Raw genomic sequence first — 21,099 nt, forward strand, 5'->3', positions numbered from 1 at the left:
CATTGATACACCAAAGTCAGTAGCAAATAAAGCCGAAGACGAGCTATTCATTTAACCGATATTTATTTATTCAAAATTTGCTGTAAACTATGTTTCCAGATACTTCACATCGTATCTTCACATCGTTATATAATGTATTTATTACCCATTTATTATTGGCTTGTTTTACTGGTTCTGTTCTTGTTTATAAAACTTATTTTCACAGGTTCTGATCAATACGCAGAAGAATTGACATTTCACTTAAGAGCTATATCATTCATTGTCGTCTATTACTAGAAATTACAATATATATATGTGTGGTTTGATTACGTAAGATCAGAGTTCTCTTGTGGTATTTTTTAATATATATATATATGATGAATGGTTTATTTATTGCACACACAATACAATCAAACCGTGACAGTCAACAGACTGAATTGCAGTCTGACTTTACAAGACGTACGAGTCATTAATTCGTAAAATATAAATACATATTAAAAACAATGGAAGTTAAACGAGCGGCGTAGAGCTAAAGGCTGAGAATCAACGTTGTTTCGTTTGAGACAGAATGACATGTAGTAAAGCCATATAAACAGATCGTAAAGTCAGGTATTGTTCATCAGACGGGTCATCTGAGGTATGGCGCTGTTTCTATAACGGTCAGTTCTACAGCGTTGAAGGTGCAGTTTGTTCGACGAACGCGTGCATCGGCTGCTGATTAACTGTCTTACGGGTGGCAGGAAGTGGCGGTACAGTTCAGATGATAGCAGAGAGGTGGCAAAGTTTAGAGTCAGGTTACTACGACGTGTGTGGAGAGTAGGTAGATGCAGGATGGTACAGGCATCGGTGTAGCCGGAGTAGTCTGACCCCAGGATTATCCTGACGGCTCTTTTCTGAATTTTCTCAATCTTCTGACTCAGTGCACTTGTGAGGCCAGAGTGCCAGACTGGGGCGGCATATTCCGTGACGGGACGTACATAACACACATACACTGAGACAAGGTCCTCTTTGGGAACGTGAAAGTATTTCAGTCTCCGAAGTAGGTACAGCCGCTGGCTGGCACTGTTACAAATGTGGTCTACATGTGCATTCCACTTCAGGTCGGGCTGCAGGAGAACTCCCAGAATTCTCATCACCTGCACCTGTTTCAGTTCGATGTTGTTGAGGTAGAGGGGGGGGGGGGATTGATGCGACCTTGCTGAACTGGATGTGCATGACCTTGCATTTACCGGGATGTAGGACCATTTGCTGATCGTGGGACCATTTGTCGAGGTCCGTTAAGTCACGCTGCAAGTTTGACGTAGCCGTGGGCGCATTACGTATGTCCAACAGATTTAAGTCATCGACAAATTTCCATCCCTTTGAAGAAGCATGGTAAGCCGCACTGTTGATGTATGCGATAAAAATAAGCGGCCCGAGAATGGTTCCCTGTGGGAGGCCGCAGGTCACCGTAGCACTGCCACGACTTGTGATATGTTTGTGAGGAATGCAGAGATCCACCTCACAAGAGACGACCGGAGGCCTAACTCGATCAAACGGCACATGGCTGTATTATGGCTGACCCGATCGAATGCCTTGCTGAAGTCTGTAGATACAAGGGAGCAAAGGGTGCCTGGCTGGTCGGTAGCCTTGAAAAGTTCGTCGGTTAGGTTCAGAAGGCAGTGAGTGGTGGACCTTCCTCTAAGACACTTCCTCTAAATTAAAAAAAATTAAGACAGCCGTATTGCTGTGGGTCTACTTGAGGTGAAATATCTGACACGGCCCATTCGGCGACGAAACTTTCAGCAACCTTGCCGAGGATGGAAGTCAGTGAAATTGGGCGAAGGTCGTTGACTGATGGAGGTTTAGATTTAGGTATGGGGACCACGATTGCTTGCTTCCATTCGTCAGGGATTGCACCTTGCTTGAGTGACGAGTTTAGAATGTCGGCCAGCGGTGCGCTCAGTTTATATGCAAATTTCTTCACAAGTTTGGCCGGAATCCCGTCAGGCCCAGCCGCTTTCTTTGTTTTTACATTCTGCAGTTTTTTATAGACATCCCATGGTTTGACTGACGGTGCCTGGTGGGCGGGCAGGTATGCTAGCAGTAGTGTTGTATCCAGTGGAGAAAGGGATTGGATCACGGTCGCCAGTGTTTTGTTGATTTCGTCAGCTGTAGCACGGTAGTCGCTGGGACTCAAGCCTTCGATGGTGATAACGGGGTCGGTCCGGTTCATGTTGGCCATGGCCTTGACTTCCTTATGCCACAGTGCAGCATTGTCTTTCTTTAAAGCTTTGATTTTAGTGTTGTAGTGGATGTTTTTGGAGTCCTTGATTTTGCGTTGTACCTTGTTGCGTAGAAGTTTCCAGGTGGCAAAGTCATCTCTAGCAAAGGCCTGCTGGCGGGCGCGTATAAGCGACTTGATGGCTGGGGACATCCATGGCTTGTCTTGACAGTGCAGACGGATGGACTTAAATGGGAAAAAGTCGTTGATCTTCGACTGCAGGGTCTCGTGCATGGCTCGGGATTTCTCACCTGCTGAGTGGAACGAACTTATTATCAATAGACTCTTGAATCTCCTTTCAAAAAGTGTTTTGCACAAAAAGGCAATAGTTATTCCATGTGCGCAGTCAAATGTATGACAGCTGTATTCCACATAGCCACTACTATAGACAGAGAAATATTTTCTGCTTACTAATATCGATTGTCATGAATACTTGATAAGCTTATAAATTGACGAAACAATCCTATAGTATACCTGTAGTTAGATTCTGATCTGTGACAGATCTTACAGTCACAGACATCTTTCCATTTTGCCGGAATCGATTGCAAGCTTAATGAACTTATAAATCCTCGAATCCTACTTGTAATCGTATTCTGACAATGGACATCGGATTATCACAACTTTGCCTTGAATGTCATCCTCTCAAAGTGAGTAACATACAAATAGAACGTCATGTTACTGATTAACCATGAATAATCATAAATTCATATAAACATGTACTATTGAATGTCATTCTAGATAACACTCTACACACAAGGCATTATTCAATGTATCTATTACAGCGGAGTATATCCACAACACGGCTTATTAATTTGGCACGTTTAATTCCATATTTTACATACCTTTTACCTAACACGTTTCACGATTCCACTACCGATTTCTGTAGAACCACGTTACATTGAACGAACATATCATCAATAGAATCTTGAATCTCCTTTCAAAATGTGTTTTGCACAAAAAGGCAATAGTTATTCCATGTGCGCAGTCAAATGCATGATAGAGTCGTTTCGTTACCTGGAATGACTTGGCATATAAAGTAGTACGCAAACCAGCAATTAGTGTCGTACCACCCATCGTCATCCATTCTAAACTTCACGGACGACCTTACTTGACTTGACAGGGCCCACTGATGATTACGATAACGAATGCAATTTTCAAAGCGGCCAATAGGCCCAGTTGCTGGTTGGGACTTGCCCCAGAAGTTGTACTCCCCAAGTGGAGAACCATCTACCCACTTAAAGTTGCCTTCTTCACGCCGGTCGTGCAGGCCGAACCACAAGTTCATGTTATTGACTGACTTGCGATACAAGGAGATGAGGAAGTCGTTGATCTGGGCGTCACGGGGTATGGCGAGGGTACCACCGTCTGCACGACTGGTCGCGGACGCTTCGCTGAGGGTTTGCTTTGTTTTGAATACCTTGAACCAGATCCCGCGGCATTCCGTATAACCTCCTGGACAAGACACTGTGGAAAAGGTGAGGGATACAGGATAGCACAGATGCCATTGACCTGATCCAATTTCTAACATCCAAGTCGATAATTCTATTTCGTTCAAATACTGTATAGCCTACGTTGATGAAAGTTAGACATCCAGGTAGTAAGATACGCAGAAATAAAATTACGCCAAATATAAACTGTATAGCCTTTATCTGAATTCTTATTTTGTGATGTCTATTTGTATGTATTAAGTAGACTCATAGGTAGGATAGACCCTATGTTTGTGACATAAGAACGACATTATTGAGTAGAAGATAACGAAGGTAAATGATGGCACCATGGCTATGCAGCTTCACAACTTAAAACATTAGAAGACTGCATAAATGATAGCCTTACTTTTATCCGACTTGTCCAAAATGTTCGTCTGAGGACGCTCAGGTGGTCCGGCATGGTTTGAATAGGTTGGTCCAGCAGACAGCGGAACTCTTGGTAGGCTAGGAGGCCCCAGAGGTCCGGATGGCCCTGGAGGTCCAACAGGCCCAGAGTCTCCAGGCAAGAAAGGCACATATTTCCCTGAAGGCTCAGTTATTATATAAGGAGAGTTATGCCCAACATGTCTCATTTTAGCTGGTGAGACAGATGACACACACATGTTTGGAAGTTTCAAAAATTACAAAATCCATACAGAATACCAGTGTGCTGAATATCAGGTAAATCCGTCGTTCCTTGTGCTAAGTTATATTCTTGGAAAGATTTTATCAAAACGCACCTGCCGTTTTAGAACAGGCTGATTGGATGCTTAACCCCATATCGATTAATCCCGACGTAAAATATAGAATGTTACCAAGAACGTAAAGCCATAGCAGTTCCATGACAAAAGATACAAAACCAGACGTTCTGCTGCAGCACCAAGAAGGCTCGCCAGTAGGCCCGTAATCACCTTTCACCCGCGTAAGTCCAACTAACATACCAAGTATCATTAAAATCCATCGAAACACAGATACAGACAGACATACACACAGACAGACACGAATTCACGCCAAAACAATACCGAAATTCAACATGGACATAGATATACATCACTTACCATCAGTGCTGTGGAGAATGGAAGGGTTGGTGCTAGCAGTGGTGGCGATGACGGCAGGTTCTGTAATGTTAAATGTAGTCCATATCCAGTTTCTGGACTCTTGAGTAGGGTTGGGCTGAAGTATGAGATCAAACATTAGGTTCCAGCATTAAGAAAGAACGTGACTGAGTTTTTACCCTCCCCCGTCTATATTCATGACTGATGTAGGCAGCTGAAATCAACAGAACGTGACTAGTACATCCTTAAATACATTTACCAGGTCGGTAAGTCACTGAACTAAATTATTTTAATATACACAACCAAGTGTCTGTCACCTTCATCATGGCAGTTCTGACTGGTTTACAGTGAACTGCAGCTATAGGCGTCGCTGCTTACAGATGGGGTCCTAAATATTAAATCTTTAGCGTAGCGTAATGCGGTATTTACAATACAGTGCAAAACGTAAATGAATATATCATAATAAATAAAATGAAGTAACAATGACAGATGTGATTCTGTGCGGAGGTTTATTTTTCCTTCAGTGACTAGTATATGTAAACGATTTAATTCACGGATCACACCTTTTGTGTGCCGTGCTCTTGTGCGTTGCGAAACATCATAATGAGGATTGCTGCAATGGTCGCTCCGGATGCTACGAAGACAACAGTAGCGATGAGACAGAAACAACGCCCGATAGAACAAGAGCCTGTGTAATTCAACCGAGTTCAAATCAGTGAGCGGGTAAGAAAAATTCTGAACCGAACAGAAAAAAGAGAAAGAGAAAGAAAAAAAAAACCTTCAGAAATGGCAAACTTCATCCCGACCCACTGTGATTTACGAAAAACCTCAAATTTCAGAAAGACTGCAGTGTATACACTGTTTTTGCGGAAACACACACACACACACACACACACACACACACACACACACGCACACACACCAGGAACAACAACAACAACAAACAACCATGTTTAACTTACTCATAAAGATTGACTTTACCTCAAAGTGAGACAGCTGATTTAGTAGCCATGTTTTATCTATGGACATTTATCAAATGCTGTTAGCTAGCAAAATGGCACCCAACGAAGTAATTATCTCTAAACTTTGACATTCACTATAGGACAACAGTCCCATATAAAGAACGTCATAGTCATTAGTACAAGTGATACTATGGACATTAATCAGGCCTGGAAGGGTGATAAAATCACAGTGAGAACACCACAGAACACTACAAAATGATTTTTTCGGGTCGCCCTACCACTTGTAGCGTACATCGGATTTAAACAAAGATCGTCCGGAGAATTCCGAAGCTTGCGTACATCGGCGTTGCTCTCACGTCTGTTTCGGGGAATCCCGGGGCCGTTGTCACCAGTGATGTCCCTAGTACCATCTGAAGTACAATTTCCCACAAACGTACTGCCTGGTGACCCGGCCAAAGGATCGTCGGATATGTCTGGGTCAAATATTGTACCCTGAGGAGTTCCAGGCACGGCTGAAGATGTTTCACCACGATTCGTTTCATCCCCGGCCCCACAAATGTATGTAACAAAGTATGGTTCAATGTTGTCAAAGACGTAAAAATGGCTGTTTCTGTTTTCAACATGCTGTTTATATGCATCAGAGGTTCTCTTGACACGAGCGTCCAAAGTGTTATTTTGTGGCCTAACTTGGGATTCTTGTTTTGTTCCCATGTTTTTAACTGTGCCACACGATGAAGTATCATCTTGTGGGACACTTGAAGAGCCATAGCCGGAGGCTGGGTTTTTTTCCGTGTACAAGACACTTAATTCTCCTGTACTTTAAATGGTCTGGATCTCCGTCGTTCTTTGAATATGTAGGTCTGTTGGACATCTCATCCTGTGGGACACACGACGAGTCTATGCCAGAGGCTGGGTCGTTTCCCGTGTACAGGACACTTAAGTCTTCGGTCCGTAAAATGACTTTGGACCAGTCTGGATCTCCATCGTTTTTTGAATATGTAGGGTTGTTGGACGTTTCATCCTGTGAGACACTCGTAGAGTCTATGTCGGAGGCTGGGTTGTTACCCGTGTACAGGACACTTAATTCTTCGGTCCTTAAAATGACCGCCGACCAGTCTGGAACTAAGTCGTTTGTTGAGTACGTAGGGTTGGGCTTGCTCTTAATAGGTATCTGAGAACGTTCATGAGGCCCGGTAAGTTCTGGAGACTTTACTGGTACCCCAGGCGGCTCAACGGCTGAAGAAACAACGGGCCCAATTTTCCCCGGATATCCAACGGACTCAAGGACTCCAGCTTTGCAAGTCGGTGCCTTTGGTTCAACCTGCTTCATGGGTCTAGCCAATCCCATAGGTCCAGTTGGAAGTATGGGCCCCATTCCCCCCGATGGTCCAGGAAGCACAGAGACTCCATCGTTGTCATCCAGTTCCAAAGGTCCAGTCTGCCTCATTGGTCCCATAGGTCCTTTTACTCCCGGGGGTTTAGGAGTTTGAGGGACTTCAGCCCGGGTCCCCATGGGCCCGGCTGGTTCCATGGATCCAATTTCTCCTGAAAGGCCGGGAGGCTCAGTAGGCACAGGGACGTCAGTCTTTCCCATGGGCCCCATTTTTCCACAATATCCAGGAGGCCCTGCAGGTCCAGGAGGCCCGGCAGACCCGGTGTCTCCTGACAAGAAGGTCCAAGTCATTTTGGTGGGATTAAGTCTAATTGTCTTACCCTCACATGGGAAGACAAGTTTCACACATATGTCTTGACACATGCTCACGACAAGTCACCAATTTCAAAAATTAAGAACGTGTGAAGTTTTAACAAAGGGTTTGACGAGGTATGCAATAAAAACTTTAGCTACCGTTGACGGATGAAGGTTAGCGTTTACTTTTTTTTGTCTGGTTTTGTTGAAACGGCTATTTCAATAAATTCACAAGAAAGATATACATTTAGACTAAGAAAGTGATTTTTAACCCATGTGCTTGCCTCCAGCGAGCTATGCTGCCCTATAATTGTACACTAAGCTTCCCCCAGGAGAATATACTGGCAATGGAAGAAGTAGATAATTGACAACTGGACAATACCACGCCACGCGGTCTCTGACATGCCTGACGCAAAACAATCTGACAGCATATTTGCAAAGTAACTCAAAACATTTTACTGACTTATAATGAGCCTCACACAAAACCCGAATGGTTAAAATTCACACAGTACCATGGGGCATATGTTTTCTTTTCTAACCTTTGACCACATTTTCCTACCCCCCCCCCCCCTTTAGCTTGGTACTGTTAGTCGGTTAGCATTATAGCTGAGCTGTACGCATGGCGACAAGCTAGTTAATCACCCTTGCCTGACATTAGGGGTCAGTGGAACCCATAGCTGTAATAAAATCTAATGACATAAGTCTTAGGAACTTTCAAATAAAATATTGACCAAATTATTTCTTTAGTGTTGTTGCAAACAGCTTGTCATTCTAGGAAAGTAGACTTTCAGCGAATTTAAGTTGACATACAAGTTAGTTGTGGTCTGCAAGGTGTAATTTCTCATAGGAGGCCTTCATATAATGTGTAACATCACCTCCAAGGCCTGTCTAGACGGAGGAGTACATACAGCAGTAAGTGAACATGTAATAGTAACAGTAACAATGCAGTATTTTGTTCTGTCACCTGCTCTGCAGACGTACATGGCGTTGGGTATGTTCGCAGCGGCGTCCGCAAATGACCTCCGATCAAGCTCAGCTTGCTGTGTAGGTGTGGTGTGTAGAAAAACATTATGAAATTCTAAAAAGTGTAGAATATGTTGCAGTTTAAAGATATGAAATCTATGACGATGTGAAAACAAAAAAATTACGAGATTATAGGGCTAGGGCCAAACTAAAAGCCAGGTAAACAATAAAAAACAACATTTAGCAGACACTACACTGTCACTGTACTACAGAAAGCCTTCACAATATACTGTACATGTGAGGAATGTGATAAGAACATCAATACGCAATACATTTGACGCAAAGGTATGCAGTTTTGTCAAATCCCTTCGTTTTTATGTCCGTTTTCAGCGCATTTTCATTTCCACATACATTTAAGATGGGGAAACGCGTTACAGTATCGTTAATCCAAAACCATAATGTTTTAAATCTTATCTACCAAATGATCCAGCAAAGTTAAACAAAATACTCTACCTGCGGAGACTATAAACTTGCTATATGAATCTGTAGGGACTTTAACTGGGCGGTCGGTGTTCGAGGGGTTACCTCGAGCAGGTTAAAAGGGAAGGGATTGCAACTGATCCTTGTCAAAAAGTACCCTGCTAATGAAAGAGCAGGGAATATTGCTGCCTTTAGTGCCACTAGGTGCTGGACAATACGATCTCAGAATACCTGCCCCTGGCCAATACTTGTAAATGAAAACATTGAACACTTTACAGTTTACAGTAATGTTGATGCCCCAACTGTAAACTCTTAAACAAGAACATGGCACAATGCAGAATATTTTCTTACTTAGGAGAAATGACAAGTTAAATCCTATTTCAATAGTCCGCTAGTCTGCTGCTGCCCTCCCGGTATGGTGCTACTTGTCAGGTTTTCGGACAGAAAAAAAGGGGCCTTCACCTGGCGAGTACTCTCTGGTTTGAACACGGCATTCAGACTCAAGGCGACCTTTCACCTTTACTTTTAAGAGATTACATCGAACGGGGTTCAGATTCGAGACAAATTACATTAGCTGATACAAAACAAGCTTCTATGCCAAATTCATGTACAACTTGTTTTTGCTGTCTCTTTTGGTGACAAAAAATAATGTTTTATTATAATTCATAGTTATGCATGGTTAAGCTTGAAAAACAATTCTCAGAAAGAATATTCATATGGATATGTTCAGGTAATACGTCTATTGTCTGGAGAATTCTTCTTTCTTTCATAAGAAGTGTCTGGTCTCCAGGAGAAATGACCATTTCATGGTGATGATATAAAAGCTCATGAATGGTCTATTACCAGCACACCTTCAGTCGCTCATCCCTTTCACAAGAGGTTAATAAAAGGTTTGATGATTCTCTGGTAAAAAAAACGGCCACACAGAGTCCCCAATTTCTTAATGAGCCTAATGAAAAGCAAGTTTAAAACGCTGGTGATACGATGATGTTGGATGTCGTTCTGCACCAAGGACAAATGTGAAGGACAGAAAGCAGCTCGACTTGTTAAGATACATTTCTAAGCTGTAAGTATGAACAGCATTACTGTTTTATGGCCCTTTTTAATACTGTAGCTGATAACAGAGCTGCTGGAGACCATCACTACATTACTGAAAACTTAGGAAATGTTGATAATCCTGCAGATATGTTGTAAAACGTGTCAGCCAGATGTAGAGGTGTGTGGCAGAGAGGTAGATTTAAATCAAAACCATACTGTATCGGCCTCTAGTGATTCAGGGGAAAATTTCAGCCTAAGTTTGGCTATTACAGCCCGCGTTCTTAGGGTTTATTTTTTTCTGGTTATACTCAAATTATGTACAGATAACGGCCATATGTAAATTTTCCTACAGATGGAGTTTCTTTAAGTACAGAACGTTCATGAAGGTTAGACACCAATGATAGAAATATCTTGATATAATTCAATCTCTACAACTTGATAAGATTCAGAAATCACTTGTGAGTAAGCATAGAACGTTTCTAAAACAGCGATTTGCCAAAGTCATTAGCAAATGAAGCAGATAATGAACGATTTCATAAAACACGAATTCTTTATTGATTTTTAAAATCGTGTACGTAAAGTTTCCGGTAACTTCACATCGTATGTATACATTATTATATGTCAATAGGGTATGTTAATTAGCTATTCATTCTATTGACTTCCTGTTTGTTCTTGTAGAATTTGACATTGTCATCTATCACTACAATGATGAGTGACATAAATGTGTCTTGATTACATAATAGTTACTTTGTGTTATATTTTAATATGTATATATCTCAGTAATAATCCACATAGCCTTCGGCTATTTGGATAGTCCTGGCTGAACTTTTCTACAGTCGAATAAATCAAATCAAATCAATAATCCACATTGACACTGCTATTGACATAAATATATCTTCTGTTTACTAATATTGATCGTCAAATGATTGCCTGATGAACTTACAAACGGATGAATCAATCCTATACTTTATACTGATCTGTGACAGATTATTTAATTGCAAGCTTAATGAACAAATGAATTCTTGACTTCTACTAATATTGTAGTCATATTCTGACTGTTGTGATAAGATCATCACATTTTTGGCTTATTTAAAAATGTGATCCTGTCAAGGTATATGACATGCCAATAGCTCAACAAGTTTTAAACATGTAATATTTCTATATACAAAAATTTATTGAATATCATTCTGATTGACACTCTACACACCATGGCATATTCTTATTTCTCCGTTACAGCTGGATAATCTCTACAAACTCAATCTACATCCACAACACGGTTTACTAGTTTGGCCCCTCAAATTCCAGCCTTTACCACATTTCACGAGTATACTACCGATTGCTGTGTAGGACCATGTTACAATGAACGAAGCTACAATCAATAGATATGTATGAAATAGATATGTATCGATAGTATGTGCAATCTTCCATCAAAGAGTATTTAGCACTAAAGGCAATGACTATTCCATGTGCAAATGTTACCTGGCCAAATAAAATGTCAAGCCGTTTTGCTATCTGGCACGACTTGGCATATGAAGAAGTACGGCAATTCGCAATTACTGGCATACCACTTATTTGCATTCATTCTCACGATCTTTAGGTTAAAATATTGAACGCAATTCTCAAAGCGGCTGAATGGCCATTTTTTTGGTTGAAAGTCGCCCCAAGAACTGTACTTCCCAAGTGGAGAACCATCTATCCACTCAAACTTTCCTTCTACCCGCCGGTCATGCAGGCCGAACCATAAGGGATCGTTACTGACTGACTTACGATACAAGGAGGTGAGGAAGTCGTTGATCTGGGCGTCACGGGGCATGGCGAGGGTACCACCGTTAGCACGACAGGTCGCTGCCGCTTGAGAGAAGCTTGCTTTTGCTTCGAACACCTTATAGCAGATCCCGCGAAACACCGCATAACCTCCTGGACAAGACACTGTGGAAAAGGTAAGAGACACAGTGATAATACCGATTTCAATGACCTGATCCCGATTCTAACATTCAAATCGATGGGTTTTTTTTAATACTGTAAGCCTTTTTCTTACTTATCAATTTATGATGTACATTTCTGTGTATTACTCATAGGTGAATTGGTTTGCAAAGACGAAAACTGTCGAACTGTCTATTGTTTTAACATGTACTAGGGAATTAGACTTGTTTTCCTCGTGGCGGTGTACTGTGTAAAACAAACAGCAATTCAGCCTCTGGCTGGAGGAGTTTTGTTGGCAATAAAAACCATTTGATTGATTGAACATGTTTGTGACATAAGAATGACATTATGAGTAAAAAACAACGAAAGGAAAATATAACACCAGAAATATGCAGCTTAACACCTTAAAACATTTGAAGACAGGATAAGTGTTAGCATTACTTTTATCCGACTTGTCCCAAATGTTCGTCTGAGGACGCTGAGGTGGTCCGACGGGGTTTGTATAGGTTGTCCCAACAGACAGAGGGACTCCCGAAGGTTCGGATGGTCCCGGAGGTCCAGATGGCCCCGGAGGCCTAACAGGCCCAGCGTCCTCTAGCAAAACGGGGACAATTTTCCCCGAAGGCTCAGTCATATGCATGTTAGTAGGGTTATGCCCCACAGGTCTCACTTTACCTGGAGAGTGTTTCTATTAAGTAGACTTATCGGTTTACAGAGACGAAAACTGTCTAGTGGTATACCCCATGTTTGTTACAAGAGAATGTCATTAAAAGACAATAAAAGGAAAATATTACACCATGACTACGCAGGTTAACACCCTAAAATTTTAACACAGGATAAATATTAACCTTACCTGTATCCAACTTGTCCCGAATGTTCGTCTGAGGACGCTCATGTGGTCCGGCAGGGTTTGGATGGGTTGGTCCAGTAGACAGAGGGACTCCTGGTTGGCCAGGAGGCCCTGGAGATCGAAAAGGCCCCCAATGTTTAATAGGCCCGTTAGACCTGGCGTCTCCTGGTAAGATGGGCCCAGTTTGCCCCGATGGCTTAGTCATGTAAGGAGGGTGAAGTCCCATAGGTCTTACCTTACCTAGAGCGACAGGTGACAAAAACTGTTTGTCTTAAAAAAGTCTAGCCATATCATGTCGAGAAAAAAAAAGACGCTCTGCTGCAGTGTCTAGGAAATCCGCTAGAAAAAACACATTGGTAACCTGAACACTCGTCTTCTCAAGACCGACCCACATACTAAGTATATCATTATAATCCACCCAGAGGTTCTTGAGTTATGCTGGCCACAACTCTGCTGACCGGAAACACAAACTCACAGGCACACACAAACACAGGCACACACACACACACACACACACACACACACACACACACACACACACACACACACACACACACACACACACACACACACACACACACACACACACACACACGCACACACACACTGATACAAACACACGTCATAACAATACCTCCATTTCTAATTATACTTACCATTGGCGCTGTGGAGCATGGAGCGGTTGGTGCCAGGAGTGTATGTGATGGCGGTAGGTTGTGTAATGTTAAATGTAGTCCGGATCCAGTTTCTGGAGTCTTGTGTAGGATTGGGCTATAGTGTGAAATAAACATTAGCTTCCAACATCAATTAAGGAAGATCATTAAATTATCAAGAATGTGGTCTCCATGAACTTCTAACCCCTCCCCCGTCTGTGTTCATGACTAGCGTAGGCAGCTTAGATTTATAAAGCATCTGTGAATGGTTTCATCAGGTTGTTAAGTCACTGATAAACAGAAAGACTCTTCGTACACAACCACTGTTTTGGTAACCGTCTACTACCTTTCTCACGGTAGTTATGACTAGTTCACTTTGCACCAAATGCAGCTTTTTGCGTCGCATGGTTATAGATCTGGTCTCAAAAGTAAATATGTATAGAGATAGTTAATGCGGCGTTTACAATTCAGAACGTAAAGGTGGAGTGTGTCATATAAATTAATGATAAATGAATGTTGTCAAGTAACAATAACAGTCGTGGTCGTGTCAAAAGAGTAATTTTATTCAGTGACTAGTATATGTAAATAATTTTAGGGATCACACCTTACCGTTAGTGTGTCGTGCTCCGGTGTGTTATGGAACATCAATATGAGAATCGCTGCAATGGTCGCTCCGGATCCTACCAGGACAACAGTAGCGATGAGGCAGAAACTCCGCCCTATAGAACAAGAGCCTGTGTAATACAACCGGACTAAAGTCAGTGAGCGAGTAAGAAAAATCATAAACCGAATAGAAAAAAGGCAGATGACAGGCTTTAATCCCAGCCACCTTTAAGTTACATATCTAATGTGTTTATACAGGTCGGCTTTTGTAATGTAATGTCTTTTCAGGCCGTTTTTTACTTATATTCTTGTATCTTAGAATGGATTGTAGAACACCTGGTTCATTACCTTTCGAACGTATTTAAGAATTCTTATGTCGTTACCTTTTTTGTTTATATACAACTTAAGAATATCATTGATGCTCCCGCATGTAAACATCATTCTTCTCATTGACAAAGAGCTGCCGGACGGGCACTCGAAACGTCTCGTTTTCATTTGTGTTTTTTTTTTAATCCAGTTGTAAAGATTAAATTTCTATTCTTGTAAAATATGGTGTTTTTGTAAACAAGATGGTTTGCTCATTGTAGTTGAAATCAATGAGTAAATGGGACTGGTAAGTCTCTAGATAATATAGATTCCTCGTCTCTTTGATCTATGAAATGAATCAAATGCTGCTAAGTAGCAAAAGCCTACCCGACCAAGATATGATCTCTAAACATCTACATTCATCAAAGGTCAACAGTTTAGGAGAAACTGAGAAAAAAGGTCAAACAAGGAAGACCATAAAGAGAACATTATATCAATAATAACAATTGATTGCTATTGACATAAATCAGGACTTAAATAGTGAAATAATCACCATGAGAGCACCACAAAACACTACAAAATGATTGCTAGGGTCGTCCTACCATTTGCTGCCTTGTGGCCACAGCCTGTTCCGTATATCGGATTTAAACAAAGATTGTCCGGAGCATTCCGAACCTTGCGTACATCTGCGCTGCTCTCGCGTCTGCTTCGGGGAATCCCGGGGCCGTCATCACCAGTGGTGTCCCTATTACCATCTAAAGTACGATTTCCCACAAGCGTACTGCCTGGCGACCCGGCCAAAGGATCCTTAGATATGTCTGGGTCCGATATTGTACTCGTACTCTGAGGAGTTCCAGGCACAGCTGAAGATGTTTCACCACGATTTGTCCCATCCCCACAAGTGTATGTAACAGCACATGGTCCAATGTCGTCAGAGACGTAAAAATGGCTGTTTTTGTCTTCAACATGCTGTTCATATGCATTAGCGGTTTTCTTGACACGAGCGTCCAAAGTATTATTTTGTGCCCTAGCTTGTGATTCTTGTTCTGTTTCCATGTCTTTAACTGTGCAACACGATGGCATCTCAACCTGTGGAACACTTAAAGAGCCGATACTTGAGGCTGGGTCGTTTTCCGTGTACAAAACAGTTAAGTCCTCGGTCCGTAAAATTGCTTTGGACCAGTCTGGATCTCCGTCGCTCTTTAAATATGTAGTGCTGCTGGACATTTCATCCTGTGGGACACTCGACGAGTCTATGCCGGAGGCTGGGTTGTTTCCCGTGTACAGGACACTTAAGTCATTGGTGGGTAAAATGGCTTTGGACCAGTCTGGATCTGCGTCGTTTGTTGAATACGTAGGGTTGTTGTACATTTTACCCTGTGGGACACTCGAAGGGTCTATGCCGAAGGTAGGGTTGTTTTCCGTGTACAGGACACTTAGTTCTTCGGTCCTTAAATTGGCCGCCGACCAGTCTGGATCTCCGTCCTTTGTTGAATAGATATGGTTGGGCTTTTTCCGAATAGATATCTGTGGACGTTCAGTAGATCCATGAGCTTTGTCATCCTGTCCCATGGGTGCTGCTGATTCCATGGACTCAATTTCTCCTGAATGGCCAGGTGGCCCTGCAGGTCCAGGAGGTCCGGCAGACCCGGTGTCTCCTGACAAGATGGTCCCCGTCATGTTGGGAGGATTAAGTTCCATAGGTCTCCCCTTACCTGGAGAGACAAGTGACACACATATGCCTGAAAATTCACGACAAGTTACAAAGTTCAAAACTAAGAACGCGTGAAATTTTAGCAGAGGTTTTAAAAAAGTATTGTGATCAAACAAACCGTATAAAACTGAAATACATCAGGCACTGTTATTGTTAACATCATAACATGTTGTAATTATACAAATACATATAGATACAAGCACAAGTATATAACTAAAATGTAGAAATAACTACAATCTTTACTATACTTTTTTACACCAACTGTTCAAACGTTAAAGCCATAATCTGTTATCAGAGTGTAGATTACAGGAGGTCTGTTTTAAATTTCATCACTCAGATGTCAGGTCGAGAATTTTGTCTACTTTGCCAGGGGCCGACAAAAATGGCTAGGGTCGGCAGGCTTTTGGAATATTGCTAGTATTGGCCGGTTAATGGCGGCGTTGGAAATTCTAGAGCTTGTTTAGATAAACAATTTAGTAATTTTCCATGAAGAGAGTCGCGTGGTATATACGTATCTAAAAGATTTTTATTAAGCAAATGGACGTATCCCTCTTCCCTTAATTTGTTGACGTCGACACCTTCGAAAACGACGAAGACGGAAAGCATTGGAAACTAAAGTTCCACGAACATATTATCTTCGCCAAATAATCAAGGCTTATTATGGAGAGTGATCAATATGTACATGCTTATCACCCCTGCAAATTTGATCATGCACCATACCATTTGGAAGTTTTGATGGGGCGAATAAGTCCTGTCTAGATAGGGTTATAAATCATTTGATGGTACAGGACAAGTATATGTGTAGAGTGTGCTGATATATGTTATAACTGATGAAAAAATATGATTATGTTGATATTATATGGGCCACAAAGGTTTGATATTGCAGTGGTGTAAGTTAAAAGTGATGATTAAATGGTACAGTCAATATATATGAATAGAATAAATCTTTATTCCGTTTCATACACAATTAGAAATACATAGTACATGTGACTTTTCCGCACCTAGCAGTGATGCAGTTTTGGTTCAGTGAATTTTCTAAGCAGAGAAGTGGGTCTGGCTGGTTTTTGACGTGTTTTTAGGTGTTTTTGTCAGGCTTTGTCTATTTTTCCCCATTTTAGTAATGTCGCCGGCCGTGTTGAACAAAAATGCCTGAACTGAACACGTTAAAAATCAGCTGGACCCACACCTCTGCTTTGAGATTGGTGGGTGCCCAATCTGTTTATTTATTTTACCTACATGTGCGTTTATGCAAGGCCATCTGTTTACATGACCTGACATTGTCCCATGCCCCACAATGAAATGCAGCGGGTTAGCAAACTTTCCTTATTGATTATGCAAATTATCTCCTGATTTGCATAATAAGCCATTGATTATGTAAAGCACCATCTGACGCAAGGTGAACCATTTTCGAACTTGACCTTCAATTGCACAACCACTACACACCTACCAAAAATCATAAAGATTCATTGAAACGTTCTTAAGTTATGCTCCTGACATACATACAGACCCACCCAACAGATTTTTTAACCGAAAACATAATCTTCTCCGAGTACAAGTACTCGGCGAAGATAATTATAAGAGCGCACAGAAGTTTATGAAAATAAACATATACCAGCAAAATGTACTGTGTATTGTAGCCCGGATGAAACAATGTTTTACCTGCGCTAGAGGCATACATGGCGTTGGGTATGTTCGCAGCGGCGTCCGCGAGTGATTTCCAATCAGTCTGATCTTGCTCCCAAGCTCCTACGCCTAGTAGCAGATCCTATATCAGGACCTCTAACTCAGCTATACAACAAGTCCCTCCTCCTTGGACAAGTTCCTTCGGGGTGGAAAAAAGCAAACGTTACCCCCATCCACAAAGCCGGAAACCGACACCTAACAAACAACTACAGGCCTATATCCCTACTTAGCATTGTATCAAAGGTTCTAGAAACCCTTGTCAACAAACGTCTAACGACACATGTCAATCCAATACTGACAGATCACCAAAGCGGATTCAGACCTCTTGACAACACTACGCTACAGTTGGCTCGAATGATAGAGGAATGGACTGAAGCCATGGATAGCGGAGAGATAGTGGGATGCGTGTTCCTTGACCTTCGAAAAGCATTTGACAAGGTCTGGCACGCAGGACTGCTATCCAAACTAAGAGCGTATGGAATCAATGGATCCATGCACAACTGGTTTTCCAGCTACCTGTCCGAGAGACGCCAACGAATGGTCATCCAGGGAGTGGCATCAGACTGGAAGTCTCCCCTAGCCGGCGTACCACAGGGTTCTGTCCTCGGACCAACGCTTTTCATACTCTATATCAACGACCTTGCCTCTAGCTGTATACAATCCCAACCAAATTTATTCGCCGACGACACTTCACTGTCCTCCTCCCATCACTCTATCCAACATGTAGTTGCATCACTGAACAGAGACCTGAGCTCTGTGTCTACCTGGCTGTCTCAATGGAAACTTGAAGCCAACATAGACAAGTGTAAAGCTATGTTCATCACGACACGCGCCATTCCACGACCGATTCCTCCCGTGACCCTAGGTGGAACCGTATTGCAAGTTGTCACCAGCCATAAACACCTCGGCGTTACTCTCACAAATACCCTCTCCTGGTCAACCCATATCGACATCATCTCTACAAAGGCTAGACGATCTTCTGGTTTGCTATGTGCACTGAGGAAGAAGATACCAAAGTACCTACTCCTTAGACTATACATGACAATCGTAAGGCCAAACCTCGAGTATGCAGACATTGTCTGGTCTGGTCTTACCAAACGCGACCAAAGGACTGTGGAATCTGTCCAATACCAGACTACCAGAATCATCAGTGGACACTTCGGGCTACCGTATCCTTCCTACGAAAGTCTCTACACCGAACTATCACTACCATCACTCCAGTACCGTCGCAAGTTCCACACAACTGTGACCCTCTACAGACTCTTGAATGGACGCTGCCCTCCACATCTCCAGAGTTTGCTACCCCAAACACGTGCGCCTGATACCAACTCCCGCTATCCCCTAAGGAACAGTGAACACCTGACTACTCCAACGTGCAGAACTACCAGATCTCAGAGAACATTCATTAGTCGAGCGATCTCACTCTGGAACTCTCTTCCCAGTAATATCCGCACATCCCTCACTGTCAGCTCCTTCAAAAACAAACTCTGTACGTCACTCGGCAACAGATACTCTGTAAATAATTGACTGACCTACCACAAGTATTAGATGACATGTTGTATAATCTGCTAACCTAGTATGTAATATAAACCTAAGTTTTGGCTTGACATTGTTAACGATTTATATATAGCTTAGTCTTGTGCAATTTTTTCCATATGCGCTTCAGTCCTGTGATGGTTTTTGCTAATTTTGTTTCTTTGATGTTATTTTACTTTATGTTCTGTGTCCGCCGCTATGTGTGTGTTTGACGCATGCGCATGTGAAAGTTTGTATTGAACTTTGAATATACTGTTCCCAGGGCTAACCCTTTGTAATAGCCTTTGGCTAGTTGGGTAGTCCTGGCTGTACTTTCCTACAGTCAAATAAAATCAAATCAAATCTTGCTCTGCGGATGTGGCGTCTGGAGGAACAGTACAAAATGAGCATTAAGTTCAGGAATTTGAAGAATATGCTGCGGTAGGTTTATATTAACACCAATTTTCTCAACTCAGAGCCAGGTAATATTCAAAAGTGTGAAAAACTGATTAGAATATGAGCTTATTATCTTGTTCTTTAGGGGCGTAAAATTGGGGATCGGCGTTTGAGGAGGTGCCTCAAGCACGTTAATGTGGAAGCCAGGCTAGCAACCCCTCTCTGTAAAAGTATACCCTGCTACTGAAACAGCAAGGAAACTTGCTTCACTATGTGCCACTGGGCACTACAAGTGTCTCGATCAACGAACGAACGATATGAGCTAAGAAGCAAATACCCTGATAACTGTGAATTAAAACAGCGAGCACTTTACAAAGCGGTAACGTTAGTGCAGAACTGTAATCTAGTAAACAACAACTGGTCACAATGTTATCGGGTAAAACGAAATAAAGCAAAGTATGATTCATATTAGATAAAATTAACAGTTACCTTCCGTGCCTCTAGACTGGGACTGCTGCTGCCCTCCCGGCATGGTGCCACTTGTCAAGTTTCCGGACAGAAAAATTACACGTCCTACACCTGGTGAGGACTGGCTGGTCTGAACAAAACCTCAGACTAGCTACAATGCCAAATTCATATATAAGTTGTATTTGCTGTATCTTTCGGTGAAAAATGCTCTATCATTATTCATATCCCTACATTGGTAAGTCTTAGAAAAACAATTCTTAGAAATGATGTTAACATTTATTACATTCAGGTAATACGTCTATTGTCAGGATAGCTCTACTTTCTTTCATGAGTGACCATTTCTCGCAACATGAATACTTAAAGGTGATGCTACTATTTTCTTCACCAGATACACTTCAGCGAAACACGATTATGATCATATCCCTCTTTATACTCCCATCGTTTAACGTCGGTCCTTCCACTCGTCAATTGCTCCTTCAAACTAGCCATAATCATTGTCTCCATCACCTGTCCCTGGATCATCCTCTCACATCATTCTAACCTCAAACCGAGTAAAATTCAATAGAAACTCTTCCGTTGCCGAAACTGACCCCTGGTCTTGGTCAACATGTAAAACTTACAAATCGCATTGTTGCATGGCGTTTAGCACCAAGGACAGATATGTTTGAAAGTAGTTCGACTTGTTAAGATACTTTTGAAGCTGTATGAACTAGCATAACCTTAAGTACTGTAGTTGATAGCAGAGCTGCTTAAGATCTTCATTACGTTATCGTAGATGCACCAATTGATGATTAGTCCTACAAATATGTCGTAAAACGTGCCAGCAAGATGTGGAGGCGGGTGGCAGGGATGTACAGATTTTTCTAGTCAATACAGTAGCTGCCTCTAGTGATTCAGATGTAAACTTCAGTGCAAGCCGGGAATATTACAGTCCCGCGTCATTAGCACTGATTTTTTCTGACTATTCCTCACCGTTATGTTATAGATGATGTCCACATCTAAATCTCATCAAAGATGGAGTTTCTGCATGCGTGGGCCAATAAAGTCAGTAGCCAATAGACCGAATATGAGCTGTTTCATATAAACACAATTTCT

The sequence above is a fragment of the Branchiostoma lanceolatum genome, chromosome 11, assembly GCF_035083965.1.
Source record: "Branchiostoma lanceolatum isolate klBraLanc5 chromosome 11, klBraLanc5.hap2, whole genome shotgun sequence".
NCBI classification, from domain to species: Eukaryota; Metazoa; Chordata; class Leptocardii; order Amphioxiformes; family Branchiostomatidae; genus Branchiostoma; species Branchiostoma lanceolatum.